We start from the raw sequence: 13,255 nt of genomic DNA, 5'->3' as shown, positions 1-13,255 counted from the left end.
CTTTATTTTAGAAAAACAGGGTACAATTTGGCCTAAGGACAATAGTTTGTCAACCTCTATTCTAGAATATACTGAGAGAATGAAAGTATGTGATGAAACTGTTAAGGTCAGCACAACATTCTTATGAGGCTGAAACTAATTTGTCCATTTTATTGTATACGAAAATTGTGGTTCAGAGACATGAAATAACTTGTCCAAGGTCACCCAGCTGATAGCTGGCAGATCCATGATATAAAAGCAGTTTGTTTGACTCCAAAGATCATGTCCCTCTCTTCTTTGAAAAAAACTTTATTACTTTATCTGATTACAGATACACCAGTCATTCAAATATCACACATGTCATAAGCATATAAATGATCCATGCCCTCAAAATCTCAACTTTTCAATAATCTCACTGTTCCTCACATATTCCTCCAACTCCTCCAAAAATCTCACATATTCCTCCAACTACTTTTTTCTGTAGCTATCACATACATCATCGTTCTATTTATTTTTTTTTTAAATAATGTTTTATTTATTTGGCTGCATTGGGTCTTAGCTCCCTGATGAGAGATCAAACTGGGCCCCCTGCATTGGGAGCTTGAAGTCTTAACCACTGGCCACCAGGGAAGTCCCTCACTGTTTTTAAAAGTAAAAATGGGATTATGTAAGTCGCAGTGTCTACAACATCTTTGTGTTTTTTTTTTTTTTCACTTACCTATATAACATGGACATTTTTTCATGTCAATATCAAGATATATAGATTTACCTGATAATTTATAATGATTCATCATAGTTCATTAAACATTTTAACTGGTTTCCTATTGATGGATATTTGGGTGGTTTCCAATGAAGCTTTGATTATCCTTGTCCTGATATCTTTAAATGCTTGAGTAACACCTGTGGTCATACCAACTCTCCTACGTTGATGTTACAGGACTTCCATGCAGCAGGTTTTGGGGGGTTACATGGGCATCTTGGGGTCATTTTATTTCTTAAATATACAAATAATGATAGGACAGCTTTGAATAAAAGATTTGTCAAGTGGAACAATTCTTATTTATCAAACCAAGATTCTGATATCTTGGAAAGTCTGCTTCCTCACTCAGTATATGAAATATCATATTTTATTTCATGAATATTTTCTTAAGTGTCTACTCTGTGCCATACACTGCCTGACGCACTGGGAACACTGATGAGGAAGACAGACAAGGTTTGCCTGGATGTTATTTTCTTAATTATTTTTACTTTATTCAGGTTTTACTCTCTTGATCTACCATCAGTTCAGTTCAGTCGCTCAGTCACGTCCAACTCTTTGCAACCCCATGAACTACAGCATGCCAGGCCTCCGTGTCCATCACCAACTCCCGGAGCTTGCTCAAACTCATGTCCATGGAGTCGGTGATGCCATCCAACCATCTCATCCTCTGTCGTCCCCTTCTCCTCCTGCCCTCAATCTTTCCCATCATCGGGGTCTTTTCAAATGACTCAGCTCTTCGCATCAGGTGGCCAAAGTATTGGAGTTTCAGCTTCAAAATCAGTCCTTCCAATGAACACCCAGGACTGATCTCCTTTAGCATGGACTGGTTGGGTCTCCTTGCAGTCCAAGGGACTCTCAACATTGTTCTCCAACACCACAGTTCAAAATAGAAAGCATAAATTTACTTCATACTGAGAAGCTAACTTTAGCTGACTATGAAATAAAGAAAAAATAAACTTGGAAATTTAAAGAATTTTTAAGATATTCTCTCCAACCTAAAATAACTCCAGGATATACCCATTTACTTCTTAAGTTGGGTATTTTAGGTATTTCCTTCATATCTTAGTTAAGATACGAAGCTTCCTGACTTCAAAACTTACTATACAACAAAGTTACAGGAATCAAAACACTGTGCTACCGGCAGGAGGATGAATATATCAATGGAATAGAATTGAGAGTTCAGAAATAAACCCATCTACCTATGATCAATCTATCTTGACTTTTCACAAGGATGCGAAGATCATTCAATGGAAAAAAAAATAGGCTCTTCAACAAACTATGCTAATACAACTAAATATTGACTGACAAAAGAATGAAGTTTGGCCCTTAACTCACATCATATACATAAAATAACTCATAGTGTATCAAAGAGCAAAATGTAAGACCTAAAACTATAAAACTCTTAGAAACACTGAAGTAAATCTTCATGACTTTGGATCTATGACAAACAAAAGCACAAACAACGGAAGAAAAAAGTAGGTAAACTAAACCATCAAAATTTAAAATTTTTGCCCATCAAAGGACACTTATCAAAAGAGTGAAAAGACAACCCCCAAAATGAAAAAGATGTTTGCAACCAAATACCTGATAAAGGGGACTTCCCTGGTGGTTTAGTAGCTAAGATTCTGTGCTCCCAGTGCAGAGGGCTTGGGTTTGATCCCTGGTCAGGGAACTAGCGGCCTCCCTGATAGCTCAGTTGGTAAAGAATCCGCCTGCAATGCAGGAGACCCTGGTTTGATCCCTGGGTTGGGAAGATCCCCTGGAGAAGGGAAAGGCTACCCACTCCAGTATCCTCGCCTGGAGAATTCCATGGACTGTATAGTCCATGGAGTCAAAGAGTTGAACACGACTGAGCGACTTTTCACTTCACAGGAAACTAGATCCCACATGCTATAACTAAGACCTGGTTCAGCTCACTTCAGTTCAGTCACTCAGTCGTGTCTGACTCTTTGCGACCCCATGGACTGCAGCATGCTAGGCTTCCCTGTCTATCACCAACTCCCAGAGTTTACTCAAACTCACGTCCATAGAGTCGGTGATGCCATCCAACCATCTTATCCTCTGTCGTCCCCTTCTCCTCTTGCCTTCAATCCTTTCCAGCATCAGAGTCTTTTCCAATGAGTCAGTTCTTCACATCAGATGGCCAAAGTATTGGCGTTTCAGCTTCAGCATCAGTCCTTCCAATGAATTTTCAGGACTGATTTCCTTTAGGATTGACTGGTTTGACCTCCATGCGGTCCTAGGGACTCTCAAGAGTCTTCTCCAACACCACAGTTCAAAAGCATAAATTCTTTGGTGGTTAGCTTTCTTTATGGCCCAACTATCACATGCATACATGACTACTGGAAAAACAAGAGCTTTGACTAGACAGACCTTTGTCAGCAAAGTAATGTCTGCTTTGTAATATGCTGTCTAGGTCTGTCATAGCTTTCCTTCCAAGGAGCAAGCATCTTTTAATTTCATGGCTGCAGTCACCATCTGCAGTGATTTTGGAGCCCAAGAAAAGTCTGTCACTGTTTCCATTGTTTTTCCATCTATTTGCCATGAAGTGATGGGACTGGATGCCATGATCTTCATTTTTTGAGCATTGAGTTTTAAGCCAGCTATTTCATTCTCCACTTTCATTTTCATCAAGAGGCTCTTTAGTTCCTCTTCACTTTCTGCCATAAGGATGATGTCATCTGCATATCTGAGGTAACTGATATTTCTCCTGGACTGAGCAATCATAGTCCTAGGTATAAATCTAGCAAAAATTATACATGTGTTTACTCAAATACATAGGCAAGAAGGTTCAGAGTAGTACTATTAAAAGTTGACCTACAGTGAAAACTGAAATGCTCATCATCAGTAGAAGGGATAAATTGTGCCAAATTAAAATAAGGAACTGTATGTAGCAATGAAATGGAACCAACTACAACTACCTGCAACAATATAGAAGAATCTCAAAAGCACAAAATTGAGCAAAAGAAGGCAGACTCAAAAGAGCACATTTTATATGCTTCCATTTACATAAAATTTAATACCTGATAAACCTAATCTATGAAGTTAAAAGTCAGAATACTATTTACCCTCAGAGGTATGGAAAAGGAGAACGAACGAGCTTTTGTGGGGCTCGAATGTTCTGTTTCTTGATTTGGATGTTAGTTGGACATCCGGTCCCATCACTTCATGAGAAATAGATGGGGAAACGGTGGAAACAGTGGCAGACTTTATTTTGGAGGGCTCCAAAATCACTGCAGATGGTGACTGCCCCCATGAAATTAAAAGACACTTACTCCTTGGAAGGAAAGTTATGACCAGTCTAGACCCATATTAAAAAGCAGAGACATTACTTTGCCAACAAAGCTCCGTCTAATCAAAGCTATGGTTTTTCCAATAGTCAACTATGGATGTGAGAGTTGGACTATAAAGAAAGCCAAGCACTGAAGAATTGATGCTTTTGAATTGCAGTGTTGAAGAAGACTTTTGAGAGTCCCCTGGACAGCAAGGAGATCCAACCAGTCCATCCTCAAGGAGATCAGTCCTGAGTGTTCACTGGAAGGACTGATGTTGAAGCTGAAACTCCAATACTTTGGCCACCTGATGCATAGAACTGACTCATTGGAAAAGACACTGATGCTTGGAAAGATTGAAGGCGGGAGGAAAAGGGGACAACAGAGGATGGAGGTGGTTGGATGGCATCACCAACTCAATGGATAAGAGTTTGGGTAAACTCCAGGAGTTGGTGATCGATAGGGAGGCCTGACATGCTGCAGTCCACGGGTTGCAAAGAGTAGGACACGACTGAGCGACTGAACTGAACTGAACTGGACATGTGTGTTCATTTTGTGAAAAATCATCAGGCTTTACACTTATGAGTTGTGTATTTTCATGTCTTTATGTTATATGCTAATATAATGTTTAAAATTTTCAGAATATTTTTGAAATCAGGTTTTATAAGTCCTAGAATATTTCTCCTTTTTTTTTGTATCTTCTTGATACTCTTTCATTTTTTTCGATTGTGTATTCTACTTTTCAAAATTTTTATCCCTCTTCAAGACACTTTATTTCCTATTGTCTGAAAACTGAATTGATTTCGTAATAATAAGGCACATTACTGCCATCTACTGGTAAATTACCACAATAAAGGTTTACATTACAGTGTGTACCAGTGAGTGGCATCCACTTACATGTGATATCCTCCAGTAAGACACAACTTGCTTAACCAAATGTGATAACCTTGCCATTTGGCACCATCGTGATGAATCCCACAGACAGTAGCATGTTGATGCTCTCTAGTAGGTTTTAGTCTTTTTTTTTTTCTGTTTGATGTTGTTCTTAAAGACATGGTTCTAGTGTTCACTATCAGTCTTACCACTGCAAAGCTTAAGCCCATTGGACAAACATGAAAATAGATGTTCAAAAAATGCCGATCAAAGTAAGTCAGAAAGAGAAAAACAAATATCCTACATTAACACATATATACATGGTGGTTGTGGTTTGGTCGCTAAGTCGTGTCCGACCCTTGCGACTGCATGGACTATGTAGCCTACCGGGCTCCTCTGTCCATGGAATTCTCCAGGCAAGAATACTGGAGTGGGTTGCCATTTGCTTCTCCAGGGTACCTTTCCGACCCAGGAATTGAACCCAAGTCTCCTGCATTGCAGGCAGATTCTTGACCGATTGAGGTACGAGGGAAGCCCTAACACATATATATGGAATCTAATAAAATGGTACTGATGAACTTATTTGTAGGGCAAAAGTAGAGATGCAGACGTAAAGAACAGACTTGTGGTCACAGAGTGGGAAGGAGAGAATGGGACAAACTGAGAGATTGGCACTGACATATATACACTACAAAGTGTAAATAGATACCTGGTGGGAAGCTGCTGTATAAAAAAGGGAGCTCAGCTCCCGGCTCTGTGATGACCTAGCTGGGTGGGATGGTGGGGTGGGAGGGAGGCTCAAAAGGGAGGGCAGATATGTATACTTATAGCTGATTCATGTAGTTGTACAGCAGAAACTAACACAACATTGTAAAACAACTATCCTCCAATTTAAAAAAAAAGCCAAATTGTTCACCTCAAAGAATAATGGATTTGCTTTCTCTTTACCTATTGGACTTCCTTGGTGGATCAAACAGTAAAGAATCTGTCTGCAGTGCAGGAGACCCAGTTTTGATCCCTGGGTCAGGAAGATCCCCTGGAAAAGGAAATGGCAATCCACTTCAGTATTCTTGGCTGGAATTCCATGGACAGAGCAGCCTGGCAGCCAACATACAGTCCGTGGGTCACAAAGAATTGCATACGACTGAGAAGGTAACGGCAACCCACTCCACTACTCTTGCCTGGAAAATCCCATGGACAGAGGGGCCTAGTGGGCCTCAGTCCATGGGGTTGCTAGGAGTCAGACACGACTGAGCGACTTCACTTTATTTTTTCACTTTCATGCATTGGAGAAGGAAATGGCAACCCACTCCAGTGTTCTTGTCTGGAGAATCCCAGGGACGGTGGAGCCTTGTGGGCTGCCGTCTATGGGGTCGCACAGAGTCGGACACGACTGAAGCGACTTAGCAGCAGCAGCAGAGCATCTAACACTTTCTCTTTATCTAAATCTGAATCCAGAACAGTCCTGGATATCTCAGGGCTGCTTTTCTTGCTCAAAGAATTCTATGAAACAGCCTGATAACCTCTTCAGCGGCCTCAGGTAGTCTGTTGCTTATTGAGGCTATCATAAGTGCTAGTCACTCTTCTAAACATTTTGTATCTACTAATTCATTTTGAAGTGAAGTGGAAGTGAAATGATGCTTTTGAACTGTGGTGTTGGAGAAGACTCTTGAGAGTCCCTTGGACTGCAAGGAGATCCAACTAGTTCATCCTAAAAGAAATCAGTCCTGAATATTCATTGGAAGGACTGATGCTGAAGCTGAAACTCCTATACTTTGGCCACCTGATGTGAAGAACTGCCTCATTGGAAAAGACCCTGATGCTGGGAAAGATTGAAGGCAAGAGGAGAAGGAGACGACAGAGGATGAGATGGTTGGATGGCATCACCAACGCTATGGACACGAGTTTGAGTAAGCTCTGGGGGTTGGTGATGGACAGGGAAGCCTGGCATGGTGCAGTCCATGGGGTCGCAAAGAATCAGACACGACTGAGCGAATGAACTGGACTGAACTGAAAGTCACTCAGTTGTGTCTGACTCTTTGCGAGCCCATGGACTGTAGCCCACCAGGCTCCTCTGTTCGTGGGATTCTCCAGGCAAGAATACTGGAGCGGGTAGCCATTCCGTTCGCCAAGGGATCTTCCCCACCCAGGGATTGAACCTGGGTCTCCTGCATTGCAGGCAGATTCTTTAGCATCTGATCCTGTAAGGTACCCTTATTATCTGCACCTTACAGATGAGGCAATTGTAGCACAAAAATGTTAAGTTGTATTACAGGCTATGATACTACAAAAATAGAATTTATAGTCTTTTGGGAACAAAAACCATGTAAGGATTTAAAAACAAAGGGAAAAAGTACTTTGGACCCTGTGGGACGAGTCATTTTTCTCCTTTTGGTCCAAGTTGTATCATCCTTAAGATAAGAACTCCAGATTTACCTGAAGTCACACAGCTAATAGGGGCTTCCCTTGTCGCTTAGTCAGTGAAGAATCTGCCTGCGATGCAGGAGACCCGGGTTTGATTCCTGGGTCAGAAAAATCCCCTGGAGAAGGAAATGGCAACCCACTCCAATATTCTTGCTGGGAAATCCTACGGACAGAGGAGCCTGGAAGGCTACAAAGAGCCGAACACGACTGAGCCACCAACAGTTTCAGCTTTCTTTTTCAGGGTCCTCGTATGGAGAATCACATAGTAGTTGGTCTTTGGTGACTGACAAGGCTAATGTTACATTGTATGTGTATGCTGCATTTTGTTTATCCATTCATCTGACAGATATACAGCCTGCTTCTACCTTTTGGCTATAGTGAATAATGCTGCTGTGAACATGAGTGTACAAATATCTGTTTAAGTCCCTGCTTCTACTTTGTTGGGGTAAATATCCAGAAGTAGTATTTCTGGATCAGATGGTAATTCTATATTTAACTTTTTGAAGTTAAAATGATAACTGTGGTGGTAAACAGGAATACAGGTAAAAATGTATCAGGTGTACACTTAAGATGTTTGCATTTTCCTGTATGTAAATCATACTCCATTTTCTAAAAGAATAAAAAGCTTAAAAATTTTTTTCCAGGCTCTTGTAAACCCTCTTGGTGTTAATTTCTTGGGCTCAAGTGTCCAAGGTGCCCTTTTGGCTGCCTGTGGTTCTCTTTTATTTTTCTCTGCCCTTTAGGGTCCACCACCATTCTCAGGATTCACACACAACAAATATTTACTGGACATATGCTCTGTGCCAGGCCCTGTACTATGTGCTGAGAAAACGGTGGTAAACAAGATGGATAAACTCTCCCTCCTAATGAGGTCACCAGCCTCGAGAAGACAGGTGATAAACGACCTAATGAGTCCTATTGAGGACAAGCAAGAGAACTTGCCTAAAGAATCCTCAGAGAAGGTGTCCTTGGGGTAGTGATGTTTGAGCAGGGATCCGAAGGCTGACAAATTATCTAATGAGGAGGGGGAGCACACCAGATGGACCGATCAGCATGTGCAAGGATCCTAAGAAGGAAGGAAGTACAGAATGTGGAGATCAATGTACTTACAGTCCAGAGAGAGTTAAAGAGTGCTAGGAGATAAGCCTGGCGATATGGGAAGGGCAAGAGTGAGACATCTATTTGGCCTTTATCATAAGAGCACTGCTGCTGCTGCTACAGCCAAGTCGCTTCAGTCGTGTCCGACTTTGTGCAACCCCACAGACGGCAGCCCACTAGGCTCCCCCGTCACTGGGATTCTCCAGGCAAGAATACTGGAGTGGGTTGCCGTTTCCTTCTCCAATGCATGAAAGTGAAAAGTGAAAGTGAAGTTGCTCAGTCCTGTCCGACTCTTAGCGACCCCATGGACTGCAGCCTACCAGGCTCCTCTGTCCATGGGATTTTCCAGGCAAGAGTACTGGAGTGGGGTGCCATTGCCTTCTCCATTATGAACCATCAAATAGTTTTAAATAGAGGAGAGACATGATCAGATTTTTGACTTAGAAATATTGCTCTGACAGCAGGGTGGAGAATAGGTTGGAGGGGAGCCAGGGAGAATGTGGACTGGCCTTAGAGGGCTACTGCACCACTCCAAGCACATAGTGTGTGCTCAATAAATATATTGGTGGAATGAAACGACTCTGATTTTTCTTAGATGAGACCAATATGCCTGAGCTGTATAATCAGCTAAGAATCCCCTGCTTATCTATCTAACAGGATGCTTGTAATAGACCCTTAACTCCCATTTCACAGATGAGGAAGTTGAAGTTGAGGCAAAGGAAAATTACACAGCTATCGAGAGTGAAAGCCAGATCTGAATCCAGGCCTTTAGGACAGGCATCAAGCCCAGTGCTTGGGAGGCCTCCCTACATTTAGGAAGAGGGGGAAAGGGCCACACTCTCTTGTACCCACTGAGTCTGCTAGGGTCACAGTGATGGGACTTACAGGCAGACATCAGTAATAAAGGCTAAAGATGATCTTTATCATCATTAGCATTATTAGATACTATGTATCAGGCACTGTGCCAAGGGCTTTCCATGCTTTCCCTAATTTCCTCTTTGCAAAGACTATTATTATATCCATATCTCAGGTGCATAAACTGAGGATTGGAGAGTTGACTTGCCCAAGAACACTCAGCTTAGAGGGTTCCCATACGGCTGTGCAGTGACTCCAAGATGGGAGCAGCAGCCACTGGCAATATTACAGCTCCAGGAGACAAACAATCTCATATCCCGGCTCCGAGCTCTGCACCCAACCGAGCTGGCGCGCGCTCGGCCCCGCGCGCTCGGGGACGTTTGGTCACGTGGCCAAGGCCCCGCCCCCGCCCTGCCCCGCCCTCTCCCGCGCTCCCACCCTCTCTCCCTCCCTCCCCCTCCCTCCCCGACCCGGTCCGGCCCATCCCCCTCCCCGCCGGCTCCCTGAGGCCCAGCCGGGTCGGGCTGCGGGCGGCCGGGCGCCGACGGCCGGATAGACGGGCGCACGCGAGGACGGACCGACAGACACACGGAGGGCCGCGGGCACGCACGGCCCGGGCCGGTGCTCCGAGGCCCGCCCGGGAGGGCCGGGGCCGCGCTCAGGTGAGCTGACGGCGACGCGGGCCCGTAAGGGGTGGGCCCGCCGGGCGTCCGCGGTGCCGGCCCGGCTGGCTCCGCGGGAAGGAGGCGCCGCCCGGGCCCGGCGCGGGAAAATGGCGCCGGCGGACCGTGGAGCACGGCCCCTGTGCGGTCCCGGCCCGTAGCCGCCCCGCCCGCCCGCCGCGCTCGTGTCCCCGTCGCCATGTTGGGGAGCGGGCCCGGGGCCTGCGGGCGCGGGCGCTGGGGACCGCTGGGGGCCCGGCAGTGGTGGGGAGGGTGCGGGACTCGGTGTCCGGGAGCTGAGGGAGTGCTGAGCCGGCCGGGGTCTGCACGGGGTGGCGCTCCAGGCCTGAGGAACTGGAGGGAGTCGGACGTGGGGTCGTGGCCGGGGTCGCCGAGAAGGGTCGCTGGATCCAAACTGGATCGGGACCGGGATCCGTGGGGCTTGGAGAGCAGGAACTGGAGCTGGGTTAGGTCGTGGCCCATGTTCAGGACCCCAGGCCGGCAGGGCGCGGCGGGGCGTGGGATTTGAGCCCAGGCTGTCAGGGCTGGGACAGTTCTTGGCGGGGGGCGGGGTGGTGGTGGTGAAAGGGTTGATTGGAAATGGGGGCCCTTTCGGTACAGAGGCGAATATCAGACTGGTCTAGTCGTTAGAGTTGCGGAGCAAGTCCGTGTAACTCCCAAGGGACTGAGGACATATGTGCCCCCAGGATCCTGCACTCCGCATTGGCAAGAGCAACAGAAAAAGTAAGGCTTTGATGAAGAAGAGAGAGAAGGGGGATTGAGGTTTGGGTGCAGGAGCTGGCCAGCAAAAGAATGCAGAGTGGAACTGGTTGGCAAGAAGAGAGAGAGCCTTCATCAACTTAGGGAGTTTGTGTGTGTGTCTTTAAAAGGAGGGACCCGGCTGTTTGTGGGCGGTGACCCAAGGTGTCTTCCTAGGAAGGGGACAGCCCACTGTTTTTTAAGAGCAGTGTCACCTGGGGAGGTCATCAGAAAGGCGTTATTGAAGCCGTGAGAATGGTAAAGGATTAAATGTGTGAAAACTGCAAAGGCCTTAGATCTTGTAGTGATTTCAGATTATGTAGTTATTTTAGCTGAGACTCAGAAAAGTAAAGTTGACTTCTCAAGATCTAACCAGTAAATGGCAGAAGTAGTACTAGAACTCAGGCCTGTTGCCTCCTTATTCAACACAACCGCCTTAGAGGAATTTGCCAGGCGGGCGAAAAGTATTAAAAAGTCAAGTATGGCAGCATATATCAAAGAACTACTAAGTAAGTTCTTTTTGTATTGAGTTTGTCAGTACAAAAACTGAGGGGGATAGGAGAAAAGTATAGATAACTAGCTATTTGGTAATCTCTAGTGTACTTCTGTTTGTGCGAAGAAGTTATCTTCAGAATCTTTTTGACTTGTATCTTTAAATAGAGTCTTAAGAGATGCTCCTTCTTTGCTAGGTGTTTACTGTACAGCAAAGGGACACAAAAAGCCTAAAAGGTAACAGTGAACAATGGATCTCTATCATGACTGTAATTAAAATTCCATCATGATAGAAGAGTTCAAAGTCCCCATGGGCTATGAGAGAATTCTCAGTTTTGTTAGAGTTGTCCCAGGGCCCCATATAATCAAAAAAGACTTTCAGCAAAAAGGTTATGAAGATGTTCATCAGATCAGATCAGATCAGTCGCTCGCTCAGTCGTGTCCAACTCTTTGCGACCCCATGAATCGCAGCACGCCAGGCCTCCCTGTCCATCACCAACTCCCGGAGTTCACTCAGACTCACGTCCATTGAGTCAGTGATGCCATCCAGCCACCTCATCCTCTGTCGTCCCCTTCTCCTCTTGTCCCCAATCCTTCCCAGCATCAGAGTCTTTTCCAATGAGTCAACTCTTCACGTGAGGTGGCCAAAATACTGGAGTTTCAGCTTTAGCATCATTCCTTCCAAAGAAATCCCAGGGCTGATCTCCTTCAGAATGGACTGGTTGGATCTCCTTGCAGTCCAAGGGACTCTCAAAAGTCTTCTCCAACACCACAGTTCAGAAGCATCAGTTCTTCAGCGCTCAGCCTTCTTCACAGTCCAACTCTCACATCCATACATGACCACAGGAAAAACCATAGCCGTGACTAGACGAACCTTTGTTGGCAAAGTAATGTCTCTGCTTTTGAATATGCTGTCTAGGTTGGTCATAACTTTCCTTCCAAGGAGTAAGCGTCTTTTAATTTCATGGCTGCAGTCACCATCTGCAGTGATTTTGGAGCCCAGAAAAATAAAGTCTGACACTGTTTCCACTGTTTCCCCATCTATCTCCCATGAAGTGATGGGACCGGATGCCATGATCTTCGTTTTCTGAATGTTGAGCTTTAAGCCAACTTTTTCACTCTCCACTTTCACCTTCATCAAGAGGCTTTTGAGTTCCTCTTCACTTTCTGCCATAAGGGTGGTGTCATCTGCATATCTGAGGTTATTGATATTTCTCCTGGCAATCTTGATTCCAGCTTGTGTTTCTTCCAGTCCAGCGTTTCTCATGATGTACTCTGCATATAAGTTAAATAAACAGGGTGACAATATACAGCCTTGACGTACTCCTTTTCCTATTTGGAACCAGTCTGTTGTTCCATGTCCAGTTCTAACTGTTGCTTCCTGACCTGCATACAAATTTCTCAGGAGGCAGATCAGGTGGTCTGGTATTCCCATCTCTTTCAGAATTTTCCACAGTTGATTGTGATCCACACAGTCAAAGGCTTTGGCATAGTCAATAAAGCAGAAATAGATGTTTTTCTGGAACTCTTTTGCTTTTTCCATGATCCAGCGGATGTTGGCAATTTGATCTCTGGTTCCTCTGCCTTTTCTAAAACCAGCTTGAACATCAGGAAGTTCATGGTTCACATATTGCTGAAGCCTGGCTTGGAGAATTTTGAACATTACTTTACTAGCGTGTGAGATGAGTGCATAGCAATGATATTTTTAATATATGTTTAGTATCCTTATTCAGCAACATGATTCATTTGTTTTGGGTCTATCTAATGCAGGAAAGTCTCATCTTGTCTGTACCATGGGCCCCTTTTTTGTTGTTCAGTCACTAAGTTGTGTCCATCTCTTTGCCACCCCATGGACTGCAGCATTCCAGGCTTCCCTGTCCTTCATTATCTCCCAGAGTTTCTCAGATTCCTGTACAATGTGTTGATGATGCCATCCAACCATCTCATCCACTGTCGCCCTCTTCTCCCCCTGCCCTCAAATCTTTCCCAGCATCAGGGTCTTTTCTAGTGAGTTGGCTCTTGGCATTAGGTGTCCAAAGGATTGGAGCTTCAACATCAGTCTTTCCAGTGAATGTTCAGGA

At 44.8% G+C, this 13,255-nt stretch overlaps 1 protein-coding gene across 7 annotated transcripts in view; it reads left to right on the top strand.

Moving 5' to 3' along the window:
• The first annotated feature begins 9,834 nt into the window (after positions 1-9,834).
• NCOA6 (nuclear receptor coactivator 6) overlaps positions 9,835-13,255 on the top strand; it is a 96,260-nt gene continuing 92,839 nt past the window's right edge. For 5 of the 7 annotated variants that reach the window (XM_061437346.1, XM_061437345.1, XM_061437350.1 and 2 more), the window contains exon 1: positions 9,835-9,923. The gene's annotated coding sequence lies outside the window, so the exon portion shown is untranslated. The remainder of the gene's footprint in view (positions 9,924-13,255) is intronic. The other 2 variants (XM_061437340.1, XM_061437343.1) reach the window with 2 other exon arrangements.

Source organism: Bos javanicus, chromosome 13 (assembly GCF_032452875.1).
Source record: "Bos javanicus breed banteng chromosome 13, ARS-OSU_banteng_1.0, whole genome shotgun sequence".
Taxonomy (NCBI): Eukaryota; Metazoa; Chordata; class Mammalia; order Artiodactyla; family Bovidae; genus Bos; species Bos javanicus.
This window is presented reverse-complemented; position numbering and strand designations above follow the sequence as displayed.